The sequence below is a fragment of the Mauremys mutica genome, chromosome 3 (genome assembly GCF_020497125.1).
Source record: "Mauremys mutica isolate MM-2020 ecotype Southern chromosome 3, ASM2049712v1, whole genome shotgun sequence".
Lineage (NCBI taxonomy): Eukaryota > Metazoa > Chordata > Testudines > Geoemydidae > Mauremys > Mauremys mutica.
The window spans coordinates 188,975,373-188,994,551 of record NC_059074.1 but is presented as its reverse complement, the minus strand read 5'-3'; the positions used below and the strand labels follow the sequence as shown (position 1 = coordinate 188,994,551).

The 19,179-nt window shown below is 44.1% G+C and overlaps 1 long non-coding RNA gene across 1 annotated transcript; it reads right to left on the bottom strand.

The window, feature by feature from the left end:
• Positions 1–749: 749 nt before the first annotated feature.
• LOC123365877 lies at positions 750–18,387 on the bottom strand. The gene is made up of 3 exons (XR_006577807.1): positions 18,324–18,387; positions 7,016–7,117; positions 750–785 (listed from the first exon to the last, which is right to left on the bottom strand). It is a non-coding gene; the product is annotated as an uncharacterized LOC123365877 (long non-coding RNA).
• Positions 18,388–19,179: the final 792 nt, after the last annotated feature.

Genomic DNA, 19,179 nt, shown 5'->3' with positions numbered 1-19,179 from the left:
TATTAGCTTTCCCAGGGGCCGTTGGGGGCAAGGGGAAGTCATTGGTAGAATGGCTTCAGTACCAAAGAGGATACGGGAAATATACTACATAGCCGTCTTGTGCATGGGCCTGGCCTCTCATGGATCCCCAGCCTCTGTCAGATTTGTTGGTAGCTTTTCTGCAGCTGGTGGGGGCTGACAGAACCACTCAGGGCAAGGCCCATGTGGGTTCCATGTGGAGCCATCCCCTCCAATGGCTTTTCACCCAGTGCTGGACAATCTGCCCCCATGACTCACCATTATGTTTGTTCAAAATATAGTCATTTGAATAAGAGGAGTTTTCCCCACCAAATGTTTTCAGACTGAAAAGCAGGCCAGGTACGTTTCCTTTTGAATTTTTCAGCATTGCCAGCCCCAAAAGTCATTAGTCAACCCCCACCCCCCATGAGAGTGGCCCCCAAACAGATAGATAGATAGATAGATAGATAGATAGACTTATCTTCTGATTGTTTAACTCCCCCAGCCGCCCCCGATATGTGTGTTAGAATTAGTTTTGACAACCTTCCTGCTTCCTCCCAAACCCCCAAATTCTAATTAATTCTGTCCCCCTCCAGAAATTTCCCAACTCTCAGCCCAGGAACTAATTATGCATCCTCTGGACCCCACATTAGCTTTGTCCCACAGCCACACATTTCTCCTGTGCTCCGGATCTCACCTCTGATCCTCCCGCAGCTCCAAGGTTCTTCAACCCGCACCTCCATGCCTGGGAGCCTCCTCTTTCCCGTCTCAGGCCTGGAACCGCATGGCTGCAGAGGGGAGGGGGCAGAAGCAGAGAAGGGCCAACCCATTTTTAACTGGAAGGGAGGGGAGGAGCCCCAAGCTGTTGGACTCTTTCTGCTCCCTTTACCCAAAACTCCTCTTTGCTCCTGATGGGAGGGGGAGGGCTCTGTCTGCCTCCTGCAGCAGCCATGTTCACAGAGCTTCCCCCTCCAGGAGGCTCTTCTCACCAGAGAAAGGCTGAATTGTCATCACAAGCGGGGTCTAGAACTAGGCTACTCTTGATTAGATTCATTGGCTAGAGTTGACAACACTGTATATTTGTGTCTGCATATGGCTGAAAGGATGCTGTTGGGAGAGAGGGAACCAGCAGTATAGCTGTTCTGGCTTGGCCAGAAGTTTCCCAAGGGAACAGCACTGCCCCTGCACTACCCAGTTGCGGCCCAGTTACTGGCCCAGAGGCCTGGGTCACCCCAGGCATGCACCATTGCAGATTAGCTGCACAGCAGCAGTCATGGCCTTTCTCCCATTCTGCGGCTCGTGAATGGGATTTTAAAAAGTGACCATTGCACAGATTGGTGTTATCCAGCTCCCTCTCTGTAGGAAGATCTGACCACCATGTCCGGCACTTTCACATCCTCTCCCCTGGAGACCTAACTATGGGAGAGGACGTGAAGCAAAATCCACCATCTTGTGCCATCTCAGCTTTGCCACCCTGGGAGAGTAAGGAATGAGAACACTTGATGGTATCTTGCCATCCAACAGGGGTTTTGGGAGAAGGAAAGAGATTCCCTGCATTACTTGTTTGTCATGGACAGGAGAAGAGAGAGGGTAGGTTCTAGTGTTACAAAGCAAGGGAGGAAGATGTCAGGGGGAAGGAATTGGAGTGGGAGTCATGACTCAGGGTGTAGGAGAAGATGGGAAAGATGTGTGGAAAGACGCTTAAAGCACACTACTGCAAGCCAGTTTTGTCTGCACCCTCCACTGTTTTACTGAACTCCCTATAACCCAGGCAGGGTCCTAGTTCTATAGCTTGTACTGGTCTAGCAAATATTAGCTGCTTCTCTCTTGAAGATATAATAATGACAAATTGGGACACACAGGAAAATATTTTGGCCTGGATTCAGTAAAATATATGGCCAGATTCCCCTGAGGGCAGGGCCGGCTCCAGACCCCAGCGCGGTAAGCACGCGCGTGGGGCGGCCCTTTCCCGGGGGGGCGGCAGGCTGGGCCGGCAGACCTGCCGCAGTCATGCCTGTGGGAGGTCCACTGGAGCCCCGGGACGACCAGACCTGCCGCAGGCATGACTGCGGAGGGGGCGCTCGTCCTGCGGCTCCAGTGGACCTCCCGCAGGCATGACTGCGGACGGTTCGCTGGTCCCGCGGCTCCGCTGGACCTCCCGCAGGCATGCCTGCGGCAGCTCAAACAGAGCCGCTGGACCTGCGAACCATCCGCAGCTGCGGGAGGTCCAGCCAAGCCGCGCGACCAGCGGACCCTCTGCAGTCATGCCCGCGGGAGGTCCGCTGCTCCCGCGGCTCCGGGGCACCTCCCGCGCATGACTGCTTGGGGCGGCCAAAAAGGTAGAGCCGCCCCTGCCTGAGGGCCCTGGTGTGAGTCAGAGTGGCAGTAATGTTCCAGAAGTACAGAAAGTGGGTACTCTCAGAAGGTAGCTGAAAGTCCAAGAAGTTGCAAGGATGTAACTAAAGGCAGAATTTGGCTCACTGATTCCAGCCACCAGATGTTGAATTGTGCTAAGTGGTTAAGGGGTTCTATAGTTAGAAGACACAATATCCCCAAATATAAACCTCTCCCAATGCATTAAGGGAATTCCCTTTCATCATACATGCACTCTGCATACAGCTAGAGATCTCTGAAGATAAAGTATGCAAGGGTGGCAGTAGGACAAAAGATGAAAATCATGATTTATTTACTTCACTACCCTAACCCAAATGTAACAGGTGACACCAAGTTCACTGGGATAACAAAGAGAAAATTGTCCAGAGAAAATTGTCCAGAGTTCACAAAGTCTGCAGGACAAAGACTTTGGGAATCCAGCACATTGAGTTTTTTCAGAAAACTTTATAAACTGAAATCACATTTTGAGTGGAAAACACATTCAACCTTCAGCTAACAGAGAGTTATCAGTGTTTGAATAATTGAAGTTCCTCTGTATATTTGCCTACATTGTAGCCTACCTTTGAACCTTACCCATGCATCTTTATGTTTTTTGACATTTATGCAGCCTGAAATCCTGAAAGCCCTGCATTTAGACAACTAAATTATTGCTTGTCAATTTAGCCTTGAATGAAAGACAGGTGTTTTGTTTAAGAGTCACACTCCTTTCAAATTCCTCTCTGCCCAGACTCAAATTCTTCAGCTGAAGAATTAAGGAATTATTGAAAATGAAATAATTTGCCAGCCTGCAAAGTCATTTAAATGCTTTGAACTTATATTGGTAAAATGGAAACTAATCATACAGGATCTTCACAGTTGAATATTAGCTCTTTGGTGTGAGACTGGTGGAACTCCCCTTACTCTTAATATTCTTTAGGGCATGGTAGTGAAATAGACCATTAACCAGACTTCTGTTGGTTGTTGCACATCAAACTCTGCTCAGTGTAAATGCACCTCTCTGAATGTTCCAGTCTGTTCCTTCAGGTGACAGGATGGCAACACATCCTGGAAGCCAACTCAGGATCCAAACTGAAAACCTCAAAAAATGTCACTTCCAGACTCTGAGGGATGATTGGGGGGGGACGACGACGTTGTGAGTCTGTACTGCACCCAGTGACTACAAAGCTGCCAGCAGCATTAACACCAAGCTTCACAGAGGGATTTTCCTCCTTGTTTATATTTTTACGCTTAATTTGAAGTGAGCAGTCGTGATTGACAAGGATCAGTGAGTGGGCATCTAATCACTGAGGGATACATCCTATCATAGGTGCTGGAACTAGGGGTGCTGCAGTGGTTTCCATTATATACAGAGTTTACAGTTTGGTTCAATGGCTCTCAGCATCCCCATTATACAAATTGTTCCAGCACCCCTGCATCCTATTGGTGCCAATGCATGAGGGTAAGGAAAGAAACGAGAGCAACGAGGGCAAAGTGAACATTCAAACAGCAGTGTGCACTAGCTGGGGTCCAGCGTAAGATATGCACTGTTAAAGCAATGGGAAGTGAACCGTAGATCTGGGAACATGAGCCGAGGGGAATGGTTGGCCTAAAATCCAGCAAGTCCTTATGACAATACCCTTTGCAAGCATACAATGACTTTGTCAGTATTGGACACATCATTCAAGAAGACAGCAGCAACAAGCAGCACCTTCAGCACACTGATCTGACCCAGTGGGTGGCTCTTCTGCCCAGTGACTCAGGATTTCTGTTTCACTGGACATGTCTAGCTGTGTATCTGGGTACACCTTGCTGCCTGCTGTGTCTGGCTTTCCGGCACTCTGCCAGGACCTGGACCTTAATTCCTCTGCTTATACCATTAAGCAAGTGTATGCAAGCCAACAAATACAAGCTTCATCACGGTGACCTGCCAGTGACCTCAGCTCCAACCTGGAGAGATCACCTTTCCTAGATGAGGTTAAGGGACTCATTTAATTTATAACCTTAAGCTGGATTTGAAATGCCTTTTCAGAGGAGAAAAGCCAGTGTTTTTTTTATCCACTAAGCCACATGGCTCCCGTTTCATGACTGGTACTTATGACATCACAGAATTGGCAAACCTCTGAAATATTAACTGTGTGCTGTATTTTCTGCCCTAAATTAGGGACAGCAAGTCTGATGATTTTTTTTGAGGGATTTGAATGAAAAGGGGGCTATACATATCTCTCTCTGTTTGAACTGTAGGACTTCAATATTTCCACCTCTAGTGTGGAACTGGAGCAGCTTGTCAGTTACCTGAGTAGGTATTAAGCATGTTGAAAATGAAGAAGAGAGCAAGTGTGAAGGGGAGGAATAATTAGACAACACCTGCAGTGAGCGGTACATATTTCCCTCAATCCAAAATGGAACAGGTTTGTCAGTGCACAAGAAAGAGCAAGCCCTGGTGTATTATTCATGGTTTGCAAAATGCCAACAGCATTCTCAGAGTTGTACAAGGCATAGAGAAAGACACAGACCCTGTCCCCTGGAGGTTACAATCTACATAGGACTAAAGACAATGGTTAAATGATCAAACTGAATGTTTAAGGATTCAAATGACAACATAGAGCCCTGATCCTGCAATGAGCACTGAGCTACAGTAAAAGCAATGGGGCTCAGGCAGCAGCAGGGGTCTGCTCTTATGGAGCCCATGGCAGGACTGGGACCTAAACCTATATGTTTATTTTATTTCTTTGAGTGTTCAGAAAAAAAACCACTTCTCTTAGGCGCTAGGTGTTTGTATACCTCTTAAAATACACAAAAGAAATCTAAATATAACCAACCCAGCTGACCCCAAGCAGCCCCAATATAAACCAATCCAAAGGACAAGAAGAACCCCTCCAACTACTCAGCATCCTTCAGCCCAGCATGTCACCAAAAAAACCAAGAAAACAGATGAGTCTTACAATGTGTCCCTGTGACCCTCAGAATCCCTAAATGCCCACAGCCGAAAGGTTCACTGTTCTGTAACAGCAACTCGTTTTAGGCCTAACAAACTCACTACACATAACAAACTGCTTTCATAGTATCTACCTAAAGAGTGTTGTGTGAGGTGTCCAATGGAAACGTACATCATGATGATCCTCTAAATCGTAGTGTGATGTATGTATGGGTGATATTTAAGAAGTTGTACGTATGTACTGATAATATGTTTAGAACCTGTGTCTCCCATGCAGGCTTGACAACAGGCTTTGCCAGACAAAGGGATGTGTAATTACCTATCTGTCTAGGTTTATGATTGGACCTATTACTATTGGTGAGAAAGAGAAGCTTTTGAGCTACTCAGAGGACTCAGAGTACCTTTCCCAGACCTGAAGAAGAGCTCTGTGCTTGTCTCTCTCACCAGCAGAAGTTGGTCCATTAAAAGATATTATCTCACCCACTTTGTCTCTCTAATATCCTGGGACCGACACGATTACAACAACATTGCATAGGTCACTAATGTAAATTAAGTATTGTAAAGCCAAACACAAAGGAAGTTCCCATTTAAATTTGAAAGTCAACCCCCCAAAAAGTTGGATAAGGGGTAGAGGGCAGGAAGTGAAACAAACAAGAGTACTGGAAACATCTTGGAACCCGCACCCCAGAAAGGAAAACACGCGGAGTCATCCTGATTGTGGGGACAAAAACAAATCGACTGTGAGGTTTAAGAGGAAGTCACCAGGACCTTCTTTTATCCTGCACTTGAGGGGGTAATCTGACAAAGCGGTTAAGCTCATGGAAACAGGATCTCAATTAACTTTGGTTGAAATGCTGCTAGGAAGGACTTAGGTGAGAAATTGCTTTAGACAAGGTTAGCTTGTAGGAATCAAGTTTTAGTCTAGTAGAACCATGTTATACTGTTTGTGCAGCCTGTGTTATTAGTTTGGAGCTGATGCTCAGTTGAATCAAACAAGCTAGTGCGTGTATATTATTCCCTTGGGAGTAGCGAACCTGGTAATTACTGAGAGGGTCCATGACAGTGGCTGGACACTACAGAGGGTTGTTTCTGAGGGGTTCAGGGGCTGGGTGCACTAAGTATTAACTTGCAAGGCAAAGTAAGGACTGGCAGAGCCCTAGCCCCTGCGGAGTTTGTCTGGATGGCTAACTGATGGTGAGTGTCAGGGAGCTGACACACAGATTAGCACTAACAAGTCTCTCTTTCACTGAGGTGGGGGGTAACACTGTGACCCACAGTCCTGGACATCCTGAGAATGTGTCACAGCCCCAATGTTCAGCAGTTGTGGGTTCTCTCAGACCAAAGGTGGATGGACTCTCAGGAGACAGGGAAAACGCCCTGCCACTGAGCAGCTCCACAGTTCACAGTTGTGCTGGCATCCTACAGAGAGAAAGACAGTCATTCTTCCAGCCAGGTACCAAACCATTTAGGTGTTTGTAAATCATAGCCAACAGAAATGAACAGGCCGTCAGTGCCTGGGACAGAGCACTAGTATGACATGCTCCCAAGGTTTTCTTAACCAGAAGTCAGCACATTCTGCATTATCTTACCTTTCAGAATAGTCATAAGGCACAGCCCCATGTAGAACACTTGGATACTGTCCAATCTTGAAGTAATAAAGTTGGGGTGATTGGAATGAGGGCTGAATCCAAAGGGAAAAAATAATCTCACCTTCCTCATCTTGTGTTGACGATAAAGCAGACTTGGCCACAGCAAATACCTGCACATTTTCTTCCCTGACACTTCATCTGTAGTAAGTCAGCTGTAAACCTCCTGTGAAGCAGGAAAAAGGACATTTAGGGATGTTTGTGTTGTTGATAGAGGAAAAATGGTCTTAATAAAGTCTTACCAAAGTGGCTACATCCTCAGCTGCAGCTGAGATACCCTTAGCATAACTGAGGTTTATATGTGTGTGGGGGGGGGAGCAGGGACTTTGTCACATTTGTGAATCCTTCACATAGGGGCCAGGTCTAATGTTCAAAATAACTTAGAGCATCTTAAGGGCGGTTCCAAGTTACATCCAGCTGCCTGCTGCCCAGTGGGGTCATTCTTGCAGTAAGGAATTGCTGGGATGCAGGGATGTTTTTGCCCTGTCCTCAACATGAGCAGCTGGATGGCAGGGGTGATGTAGGAGCTGTTGCAGCAGCTTTATTCCACCCAGGATGTTCTTCCACATCAGAGGAATCCTCAGGTAGCCAGATCCTCCAGGTTTATGATCTCTCTGCATTGGAGCAAAGAGGCTACAGTGTGGCAAACAATCTGTCCCACAGATGTCTTTAGTTAAAGAAAACACTCTGAATTGGGGGGGAGGCACTGAGACAGGTCCACCGCCCAGCCTGAAACTGAAGGAGGTAAAGATTGGACTGCGACATCCTACAGACACAGGAAGCAAGAGATACATGGTGGGGGTGGGGTGTGGTATGAAGGTTGTAGCAGCATACGCTTGGAATGGCCACATTACTCACAGGTCACCATGGTTTACAGCTGACTTGTAGCAGATGACATGATAAGGAAGACAACTGCCTCTGGATTTCCAGGTAGCAGCTGTGGCCAAGTCTGCTTTTTTATCTATACTTTTGGCTTGGAATATGAATATTGTCACTCAAAAATGGGCTAATTTTCACTGGGAAAAGAAACCATTTACATGTAAAAACCTCAGAAAAACACAGTAGCATTTTTAGTTAAGTTTTGAGTTGTAAGGAACGAAAAAGCCCACACAGGCTATGTAGCTATATGTTTTGTTAGCAATATTCTGTATACCTCTGATATGTGTTAATATACTGTGCAGCAGAAAGTCCTTTGTGGTACTCCTCATTAGTACTCAGTCTAGACTGTAGTAAGGTAAAAGGAATAGAACAATCCTGTTGTGTATCTTATTCATGGCCATCATGCTAGAACATCGTCACAGTTCTCCAAATTTCCAGATATTAGGAACACTTGTTTCTGATCTTGTCACATATCTTGGATTCACTATTATTATTATTTATTATGTGTATTGCAGTAGTGCCTGGGACCTGCAGTCATGGACTAGGACCCTGTCGTGTTAGGTGCTGAACAAACTCAGAACAAAAAAGATGGGCCCTGGCCCAATCACTTCCAATCTAATGCTTCTATCTTGACAATCAAATCAGATGTCAATACAGAATTCCAAATGGCTGACTGGTGTGTAATGCTGAATGTTTACAATTATTATTAAAGTTGTAAACTTTGCATGACTTCAATTATCAGGGTTTGGAGAACCATTCTCTTTACAGCACAAAGGAAAGCCTTTCTCCTCCTACCTGCTTAATATTTTCATGTTGCCCCATTTTGCTTGTTACCATCCTTTAGAGATCATCCCACTTGTGCTTGAACTCTCTGGGCCACCTTTTCAATGGGTACGGTCTGATGGAGATGCCCCCATCCTTCTGATGGAAAGACGAAGGAGCATTCCTGCACTCAGGCAGTGCCAATTAGTTGCACCTGCAGATCATGCGCCACCTGGAGAAGTGGAGGTTAAAAGGGTGGAACTGGACACAAAGGGAGAGTTTTCTCAGGAACAGGGAAGCTGCTAGAGACTGGTAGTGAGCACCAGTAACAGGAGGATCTTAGCCTGTAGCAGTTGCTAACCTTTTCCTTCAAACTCCCCTGTCCGAGGCTTGGTATGAACAAAGGTCCTGGAGGGTTAGAGACAAGTTAACTGTAAATCTGTAAAAGGGGCACTAGAAAGACCCGGGGAATGAGCTGAACTCCTGCTGGGAACAGTAAGATTGCCTGGGAGTGGGAGCTCCTGTAGGGGACCAAGGGCAAGAGAGTCAGAGATACTATGGTTTGAATCCAAGCTGAGTGTTGGCCAACTATGTAGGGTCCCACTTGTACGCACAGAATTTCATGTGTATTTGCCTGCCTATATTTGCAGGTGCATTTTCAGCAATGCTGTGGACCATTTCCATGACTCCATGCCCAGATTGGTAATTAGATATTTAAACACCCATTTTCCTCCATAATGTCACCATGCTCTCTTACATAGGTGTGCAAATGCACATATTTTTATGTGAGATGCTCAGGCCAGCTGATTTAACTTTTGGGATCTGATTCTAAGTTAGCATAACTAGGAGTGAAAGAAGAAAAAAAGCCCATAAACCTAAGTGATAGAGCCAGTTGTTGTGTAATTCTGTCAAAAGTTTGCTGTTACTATTTGTTCCATGACAAATGCCTCAGTACAATGTCTGGCAGCTGAAATGCATGAAGGCAGCAAAGCATTACACCAGCAGAAAGTCTAGCAAACAACAAATAGGCTTCTCCATGCCAGACAATGCTGCTGTGCTCCATGGACATTCCCTGTCTGGTGTACAGGATAAAGATTGGCAGGATGTGGGAAGATAGGGTAGAAGAATGTTAGTTCAACAACACCAGGGATGAAAACTCCACCAGAGCTGCCTTCGGGTGACTATTGCACAGGCCAGTTTTGGCTGAGGGACTCAAATCAGTGTTCTGGATAATGATACCCTTTTGTCACTGGGGAGCCAAAGCAGAGGAATGATCCAATCAATGGTTCCTCCTGGGTCCCCAAGAGTTCTAAAATCGCCCAAGTGTCTTCTTTTTATTAAGGTGATGTCCTGAGAGTGTAGTCAGGTATACACACGCTTCATGTTTGTGTGGGTGGAGAGGCATGACTAGCAGAAGTACTGGTGCTACACTAGAGGATGCAGGATTTGAGGGGCCACATGTAGCACAGGGATCAAATCCAGCAGAGGGTTCTCTGTATAGCAGCGCTCAGGGAATATAAGAGGGTGGGGCCAGGTGAGAGTTAAACATAGAAAATTCACTGATATCTATGTCCTCCAGAGCCTTTCAGCTCCAGAGGAGGGTGCCAGGATTGCAAAGACTACTCCACTCATTCAGAGGAGAAGAGTTCCAGTCCTGGGCTTCAGGCAAAGGCAACTTTGGGGTGAAATTTCACATTTGTGGTGAAAAAAGGAAACATTTGAGACAGGGTTGATATAAAAAAATATAGGTGGCTCTTTGAATTTGTTAACAGGTTTGAGAAGGTTAAAATTAGCCCTGGCAAAGATGAATTAGTGGGCAAGTGATGAGATCAGAAGTGCAAAACAAATGCTGTTTATCATGTGGTTGTAGAAATAAAGAAATCTATTCCTTAAGGGTTATAATATGGCAAAATAATTTATATGGGCCAAATTTTGTTCTCATTGACACCAGTGTGAATCTGGAATAACTTCACTGAAAGCAGTGGAATTATTTATTATTGTTATTATTAATTGATTATGTATTTATTTATTTATTTATATTTCAGTAGTGCTTAGAGGTCCTACTCAGTGATCAGGGCCCCATTCTAATAGGGATTAATTCAGACACTGACACTGACACTGACACTGACACTGAGAGCTGAATTTGGTACTATACTTTTATTTAGTATCAGAGGGGTAGCTGTGTTAGTTTATATCCACAGACACAAAAAAAGAAGAGTCTGGTGTCACCTTAAAGACTAACAGATTTATTTAGCCATAAGCTTTTGGGGGTAACCCCCCCCACTTCTTCAGATGCATGGAGTGAAAATTACAGATACAGGCATAAATATACTGACACATGAAGAGAAGGGAGTTACCTTACAAGTGGAGAACCAGTGTTGACAGGGCTAATTCAATCAGGGTGGATGTGGTCCACTCCTAATAATTGATAAGGAGGTGTCAATTCCAAGAGAGGGAAAATTGCTTTTGTAGTGACCAGCCATTCCTAGTCCCTATTCAAGCCCAAATTAATGGTGTTAAATTTGCAAATGAATTGTATCTGTGCAGTTTCTCTTTGACGTCTGTTTTTGAAGGTTTTTTTGTTGAAGGATGGCTACTTGTAAATCTGTTATAGAATGTCCAGGGAGACTGAGATGTTCGCCTACTGGCTTTTGTATTTTACCATTCCTGATGTCTGATTTGTGTCCATTTATTCTTTTGCATAGAGACTGTCCGGTTTGGACAATGTACATGGCAGAGGGGCATTGCTGGCACATGATGGCATATATCACATTGGTAGATGTGCAGGTGAATGAGCCCCTGATGGTGTGGCTCATGTGGTTGGGTCCTCTGATAGAGTCACCAGAGTACATATGGAGACAGAGTAGGCAATGTGGTTTGTTACAGGGATTGGTTCCTGGCTTAGTGTTTCTGTGGTGTGCTGTGTAGTTGCTGGTGAGTATTTGCTTCAGGTTGGGGGGCTGTCTGTAAGCAAGGACTGGCCTGCCTGCCAAGGTCTGTGAGAGTGAGGGATCATTTTCCAGGATAGATTGTAGATCGTTGATGATGTGCTGGAGTAGTTTTAGCTGGGGGCTATAAGTGATTGCCAGTAGTGTTCTGTTATTTTCCTTGTTGGGCCTGTCCTGTAGTAGGTGACTATTGGGTACCCATCTCGCTCTGTCAGTCTGTTTCCTCACTTCCCTAGGTGGGTATTGTAGTTTTAAGAATGCTTGATAAAGACCTTGTAGGTGTTTGTCTCTGTCTGAGGGATTGGAGCAAATTTGGTTGTATCTTAGGGTTTGGCTGTAGACAATGGATCGTGTGATGTGTCCTGGATGGAAGCTGGAGGCATGTAGGTAAGTATAGCAGTTGGTAGGTTTCTGGTATAGGGTGGTGTTTATGTGACCATCACTTATTTGTACTGTAGTGTCCAGGAAGTGGATCTCTTGTGTGAACTGGTCCAGATTGAGGTTGATGGTGGGGTGGAAATTGTTGAAAACCAGGTGGAATTCTTCCCATGGGTCCATATGATGAAGATGTCATCAATGTAGTGCAAGTAGAGGAGGGGTGCTAGGGGACAAGAGTGGAAGAAGCGTTGTTCTAAGTCAGCCATAAAAATGTTGGCATACTGAGAGGCCATGTGGGTACCCATAGCAGTGCTGCTGACTTAAAGGTGTAAGTTGTCCCCAAATCAGAAATGGTTGTGGATGAGGACAAAGCCACAAAGTTCAGCCACCAGTTGTGCCATGTCCTCATCACTGTTCCTGACAGCTTGTAGTCCATCCTCATGTAGAATATTGGTATAAAGAGCTTCTACATCCATGGTGGCCAGGATGGTGTTTTCAGGAAGATCACCAATACATTGTAGTTTCCTCAGGAAGTCAGTGGTGTCTCGAAGATAGCTAGGAGTGCTATTAGCATAGGGTCTGAGGAGAGTGTCCAAATAGCAGGATAATCCTGCTGTGAGCGTGCCAATGCCTGAGATGATGGGCTTCCAGGGTTTCCAGGTTTAGGGATCTTGGGTAGCAGATAGAATATCCCTGGTCAGGGCTCTAGGAGTGTATCTGTGAAGATTTGTTCCTGTGCTATAGCAGGGAGTTTCCTGAGCAGATGGTGTAGTTTGTTTGATACTCCTCAGTGGGATCGGAGGACAGTGGCCTGTAGAATGTGGTGTTGGAGAGTTGCCTGGCAGACTCCTGTTCATAATCCAACTGTTCATTTTGACACAGCACCTCCTTTGTCAGCCCCTTTGATTAAACGGTTTCTGAGGCTGTGGATGGCGTTGTGTTCTGTACGACTAAGGTTATGGGGCAAGTGATGCTGTTTGTTCACAATTGCAGCCTGTGCACATCTGCGGAAGCATTCTATGTAGAAGTCCAGTCTGTCATTTCAACCATGAGGAGGCATCCATGCAGAGACGTGCACAGTCTTTAAGATGCCACCGGGCTCCTTGTTACCTTTATTTACTGAGGGTATGTCTACACTTGCAGAGTTTCTGCGTTGAAAGTTTCACCGGTGATAGGGAGCTTGTCAAAGTAAAGCTCTGGTTTGAGTACTCACTTAATTCCTCAGGCATCAGAGAGTGTTTACATTAGCAGCACTTCCATCAGGGATGAGAGCAGCAGTCTAGGGCAGCTATCCCACAATGCAGCTCTCTTCAGTTTGACAACGGGTCCTGTGGGGAGTGGGGGGAAGGGGTGATCACAGGGCATCCTGGGTCCCTGCACAGTCTCCTCTCCCCAAACGCTGATACACTCCAGTAGTTCAGCATTGCTCCAAGCTGGGGATCATTTGCTCCATGGAGCAGGCACTGTCACCTGGCCAGATAAGTGAGCACTTGCCAAGAAAACAGGAAGGGACGTTTCAAAGTTCCCGGGCTTTACAAAGGGAGGGGTGGACGTTTGTTTACCTGGCAACAGAGCAGCAGAGCTGCTAGTGGTCACCTAGGCACTGTGGGATATCCTCAGGAGGTAAAAGCTGTGTAAACAGGAAGAACGTGTCTTCACTTGCACATCACCGCAAAAGCATCACCAGTAAGAGCTTTATGCCTCTCGTGGAGGTGGTTTTCTTTTTGCGGTGAAACTTCTGAGTTTCACCGCAAAAAGTCATTGGCAAGTATAGACGCTCCCATGGGTTTTGCACAAAAAAAAAAGGTACTTTCTCTGCTTTAAATGGCAAGTGTAGACATGCCCAAAGAGAGAGCTGAATTCAGTTTTCAGTTATATCAGTGCAACCCAATTAATTTCACTGAAGTTTTAAGTGAGGAGAGAGTCTGGCCCAAAGCCTTAAGTTTTGCAAACTACCACATTGTACTGACACAAAGATCAGACTGCTTGAAAGGCTAAATAACTATTCGCCAGATCCTGCTGTCCTTACTCAGGCTGCATGCCCACTGACTTCAATGGGAGTTTCACCTGAATAAGGACTAGCGTACGGGGTACCAAATAAGATTGCTGACAAAAATATCTTTTTTGTCAAAATAAACACATTTTTTCTCTTCTTTCTTAAAATAAATGTTCCTCTTTTTTAAATGGACTGTTCATAAGAAAACCCACAGTGAGTTAAAACATCAGTTCCATCCCTTGTTTTAAGGTTAGCTCTTCCTCTGTAGATTGACTGCACCTTCTTTAGGGCTGCACATTATCTGTATTGGATTATTTCTATTTCTAAGTATGTAGTTGTACAGTAAATGGAACACAAAGAGGCAGGTTTATAACTGAGCGCATTACAGCTTTGGTCCACAGCCCTGAGACTCTGAGATGCTGTAGTCTTTTGTTTCAGACACATGTAGATAAACTACAACATTTTCCATGACTGCTATAATGCAGAATATGAGAAACTCTTGGGATGGTTTAAGCTGCAGGGTATTCTCCCAGAGTTCTGTCCAAGAATAATCTAGTAAAAATGTGGACAGAGAACCATCGACCTCTGCTTTCCCCTGAACATATGCAGCTCTGATCAGTCTGGTATTTCAAGAAAAACAAGGTCCTGAACCCTAATCCTCAGACACATAACAAAGCGTACTTCACAGCTGTGATGCACAGCAACTATCAGCTCCGAGGCCTGAGTGGGTCCCAAGACAATGCCTCCTTTATCACCCAGAGGACAAATATCTAGACAGCAATATTTTCTGCTTGAATGCTTCAAGCATCTCGCGCAACTCCTGACTGGAAGAGAAAACTGAGCTGAGAGTGTTTGCTGAGTGATTATTTTAATTTACTACTTGATGTAAATCTAAATGAACTGACACCCAGCTTGAGACGGACAGAAAACAATAATAGGGAAAAAAAGAAAGAAGGCTAATATTACAATATCATTTGAGAAGCACAGGTTTAGGCATCTTTAGCAATGGCAATCTAAGAGATAGGGAGAAAGGGTCTGTATTCTGTTTTCTTCACTCAATTACCATAATAAGTTCTGTAATTTTGGGGCTGTTTATTTATCAGGCTACGATAACAAAGGAACTCAGAAAGTGTTGTCTGGACGGAAGATGACAAAGCACCAGAGAGAAAGCACTCACATGCAGGGCGATTGCTGGTTCTCATGCACCTGATTATTCTTTTCTGCATTCGGAAGCAAAAATAATCATTTTTTGGAAATAACCAAAATGAAACTCATTTGGGGAAGATAGAAATGCAGGAAAATTTCCATGTAAGGTTTTGGAATTCTTTTAAAAAAATGTCATATTCCTGTCAAGTCGCTGTGCCGAGCTTCCTCATACAAACAATGTGTCTGGAACCTGGCCTAACTGCTGGTCTGAGATCTGGGCTTCTAAATTCTGGTGGCTGCACAGCACTACAGAGTAGCTGGAGAGTAGTCACTATGGCTGAGTGCATGGTAGAGACCAAAATGAGACAGATTTGGGTTGTACACACCGAGCCAGGTTTAGCCTGGCCCTTACATGCCTATGCATTGTGGGGAAGTGAGCCTCCCCTATTTGCGCAGCCAGTGGCATTTCTGCTCCCTGTGCTCAGGGGTGTGTGGGTTCTTCTGTCTCCTTTACTGCTTCAAGGGTCTGCATGACCCTAAATGGAGCAGGGCAAAGAAGCAGGACCACAGCTCCGTTTCCACAAAGATCAGCCCCAGAATGGAGAGGTAGTAAGCTTTACCGTTTAAATGGGTGCAGTAGTGGATACATAACCTCTCAGAATTCTGGGAGGCATTCTCACGAGGGAGACTGCTTGCTGGTGCTCCTCCTGGGATGGGGCAGTTTGGCAGTGCCCCACCCATGAGCCAGTATCTCTAAGGCATCACTGAACCCAAAGTCTGATGGCTCTCTTTCACCACATCAAAGAGCTACATCACACTACCACTGTTTGCTGCATCTATCTGCAAAGTTTTCTGATTCCACCATGGTCTGTCCAGAGGTACATTGTGGTGTTGGGGTAGTTACTGGTTGGAAACAATGCATGTGCATAATTCCCCACAGATCACTTTGAAAATGTACACCTATATATTTTTTAAAGTAAACAAACCATAAAGTTCCACTTTGCATCTGCAAATAGAAAATGGAAAATCCTATAGAATTTAACAGGGAAGCAAGCAATAGGGTTCCACAAAAATGTTAGACGAGAACAATATACCTTTGTAAAAGTGTTTTGAATCACTATCCTATAGAACACTATAGCAGGGTATGACAAAGTTCCTTCTCTACCTTGGTGGGTCCTGCGCTTATTGGCAGATTTGCTCACCTCAGTGATCTTCTCCACAGTCTGGGTCAACTTCTCCTGTGTCTGATCAGGAGTTGGCAGGTTTGGGGGGAACCCAGTCCCACCCTGTACTCCGGGTTCCAGCCCTGGGCCCTGTGGATTGCAGCTGTCTATAGTGCCTCCTGTAACAGCTGCATGACAGCCTCAACTCCCTGGGCTACTTCCCTATGGCCTCCTCCAAACACCTTCTTTATCCTCACCACAGGACCTTCCTCCTGGTGTCTGATAACGCTTGTACTCCTTAGTCCTCCAGCAGCACACCCTCTCACTCTCAGCTCCTTGTGCCTCTTGCTCCCAGCTCCTCACACGCACTTCCTCTCCTCTGGCTCCCCCATCCCAGACTGGAGTGAGCTCCTTTTTAAACCCAGGTGCCCTGATTAGCCTGCCTTGATTGGCTGCAGGTGTTCTAATCAGCCTGTCTGCCTTAATTGGTTCTAGCAATTTCCTGATTACTCTAGTGCAGCCCCTGCTCTGGTCACTCAGGGAACAGAAAACTACTCACCCAGTGACCAGTATATTTGCCCTCTACCAGACTCCTGTACCCCACTGGCCTGGGTCTGTCACAAGGGCTATAATTCTCTATTAAATTCTACAGGATGGTTCAAATAACCTACCGAAATACTATAATCTTGTATTCAATTCTAAGTGACTTCTATGGAAACATTAGCATGTTTCCCATCTCATGGTCATATTCAATTCAAACTGCCTGGGCATATATGTGCATATTTCTATACAGTGTAAATGTATAATGGGCATGCCACATGCTGCACACATTAACATATATGTACATGCAGAGTTCCATATGTATGCTATGTAATTGTAGTGTCAACACCAGTTATCACTTATATTCATAAAAATGACTCTTGTGATTTATTACACAACAATACAAGATCACTAGAATTACAACCTAATTATTTTTTTAAAAAATCAATTGCATCAGCGTGACAGAAAAGCACAGTTTATACTGTGTGACATTGCTCCCTGGTTGTGAACTGAAAGCTTGAGACAAAATTAACCAAATTAACACAGTGGCTTGGAACAATTTCACCAGGTGGCAATTTACACTGTGCACTGTGGACATTTTTGCCAAGCACTTAGCAGAGAGAGAGAGATGATCACTACTTCAGATGAAGAGAAAGGACTGGATTGAAAAAGGGTAATTTGTCACTAAGACCAACCTGAACATTACCAAGTAAGCATCTGAACAGACTTTTAAAACATTTCTGCCATAATAGTTGATCATACAGTACTGTCTAGGTTAGTTTAGTCCCATAACAAACTCTCATAAGTATATTTTTCTAATTATTCAACAAAGTTTACTGAAAAGGGAATTTAAAATAAATGTACATATGTTACACATTAGAGCATACACCAGAGTTATAAATAAATGACAGAAAATTGTATAGAGTCATGCCATCTTTACAATTACATGTTTAGAACAATCTTTTTTTTTTTTGTAATTGTATTGCACCAATTGACTAACAATAAGAAAGAGAAAATATAAACCAATACATTCAGAACTTATTGAGCTAATAGATGATTTTTCTAGAGATGAAATTCTCCAGGGAGAATGTAGCAAATGTAATTTATATTTTTAATGCTATCATGCAGCTACTATAGATACTGTTCTCTTTGCATTAATAAAGTGTCCAGTGAACATATTAGAATTTGAAAATTAAAGGCTGGATCCTGCAACACTTATATGAGTCATGCTTTATCACATGAGTAGATCCCAACATGAGTAAATGTTGCAGGATAAGGCCCTTCTGAAATAAGCAAAACTTCATTAGACTCTTCAAGTGTCTTTAGGGCTGTGTTCTAAGAGAGTCCAAGGCTTCAAGTACATGTAAACTCACTTCACTCACATGAGTGGTCCCATTGATGTCAATGGGATTTTAGATTGCGTGAGTACGATCAGATTGGTACATGAGATATGTAACATACTGGAAGGTGATAATATTAAAAATATTTTCATATCTTCATTTTCTCAAAACTATTTGATGATGTACAACAAATTCTAAACACTAATGCAATGATACGGACCTAGATTCTGCCAGCCTGACCCATGCTTAGTAGCTCCTGCTGCTTATTCCTCAACAGAAGCCCGCTGCTCATGATGTCACAATTAGCCATTGCAGCGATGACTGTGATGTCATAAAAGGAGGATGAACTCAACTGGAGAATAAGCAGCTTGAAGAGCAGGTGAATTCCTAAGCAACACACAGCTGAATTTCATACAAACAACCCTTGTAATAGAAAGTGAGGGAAGAATCCTCCACTTCTAGAAAATACATGCTACATTATCAAAGTTGTTTATAAAGTAATTTCATCAGGTGTCATCAATACTTTAAACCCACCAAAACAATGCATATTTAAATTAATATTATTAATAATATCCTCCCCAATAGACTTTAAAAACAAGAACACTAAAAACACTCAGATCCTCTGAATTCTTTCTCATGTCACAGAATTTTAGCACAATTTATCTAGGTAAGTTTTAATTACTGCGTCCCCAGAAAGGCAGTACTCTGTGCAAATAAAAGAAATATAATTGTTAAATGTAGTGAGATGATACTGGGTTGTTTAAATAGACCATTACGCTCAAATGTCTGAAGTTAAATTATACTGTATTCTCTTTCACCTATGGCTTTTGTAAGCACAACTGGCATGTGTAGTCTTGTCCATGTTAATTTTTACTGCCATGGTCAAAAAGCAGTGTAAGTCTGAAGCTTGTGAGGAATTTTCTATCTTTATTTGACGTCATCACAGTAGCTGAGCTAGCTCCATTGGTGAAGAGAGTGAAAGAAGGCAAATTAAGGGAAATAAGGAATTTTCAAAGGAAAGAAAAAGTTTGAGGGAAACATATGGTTTAAATGCTCTAGTCTATTTCAGATCAAGC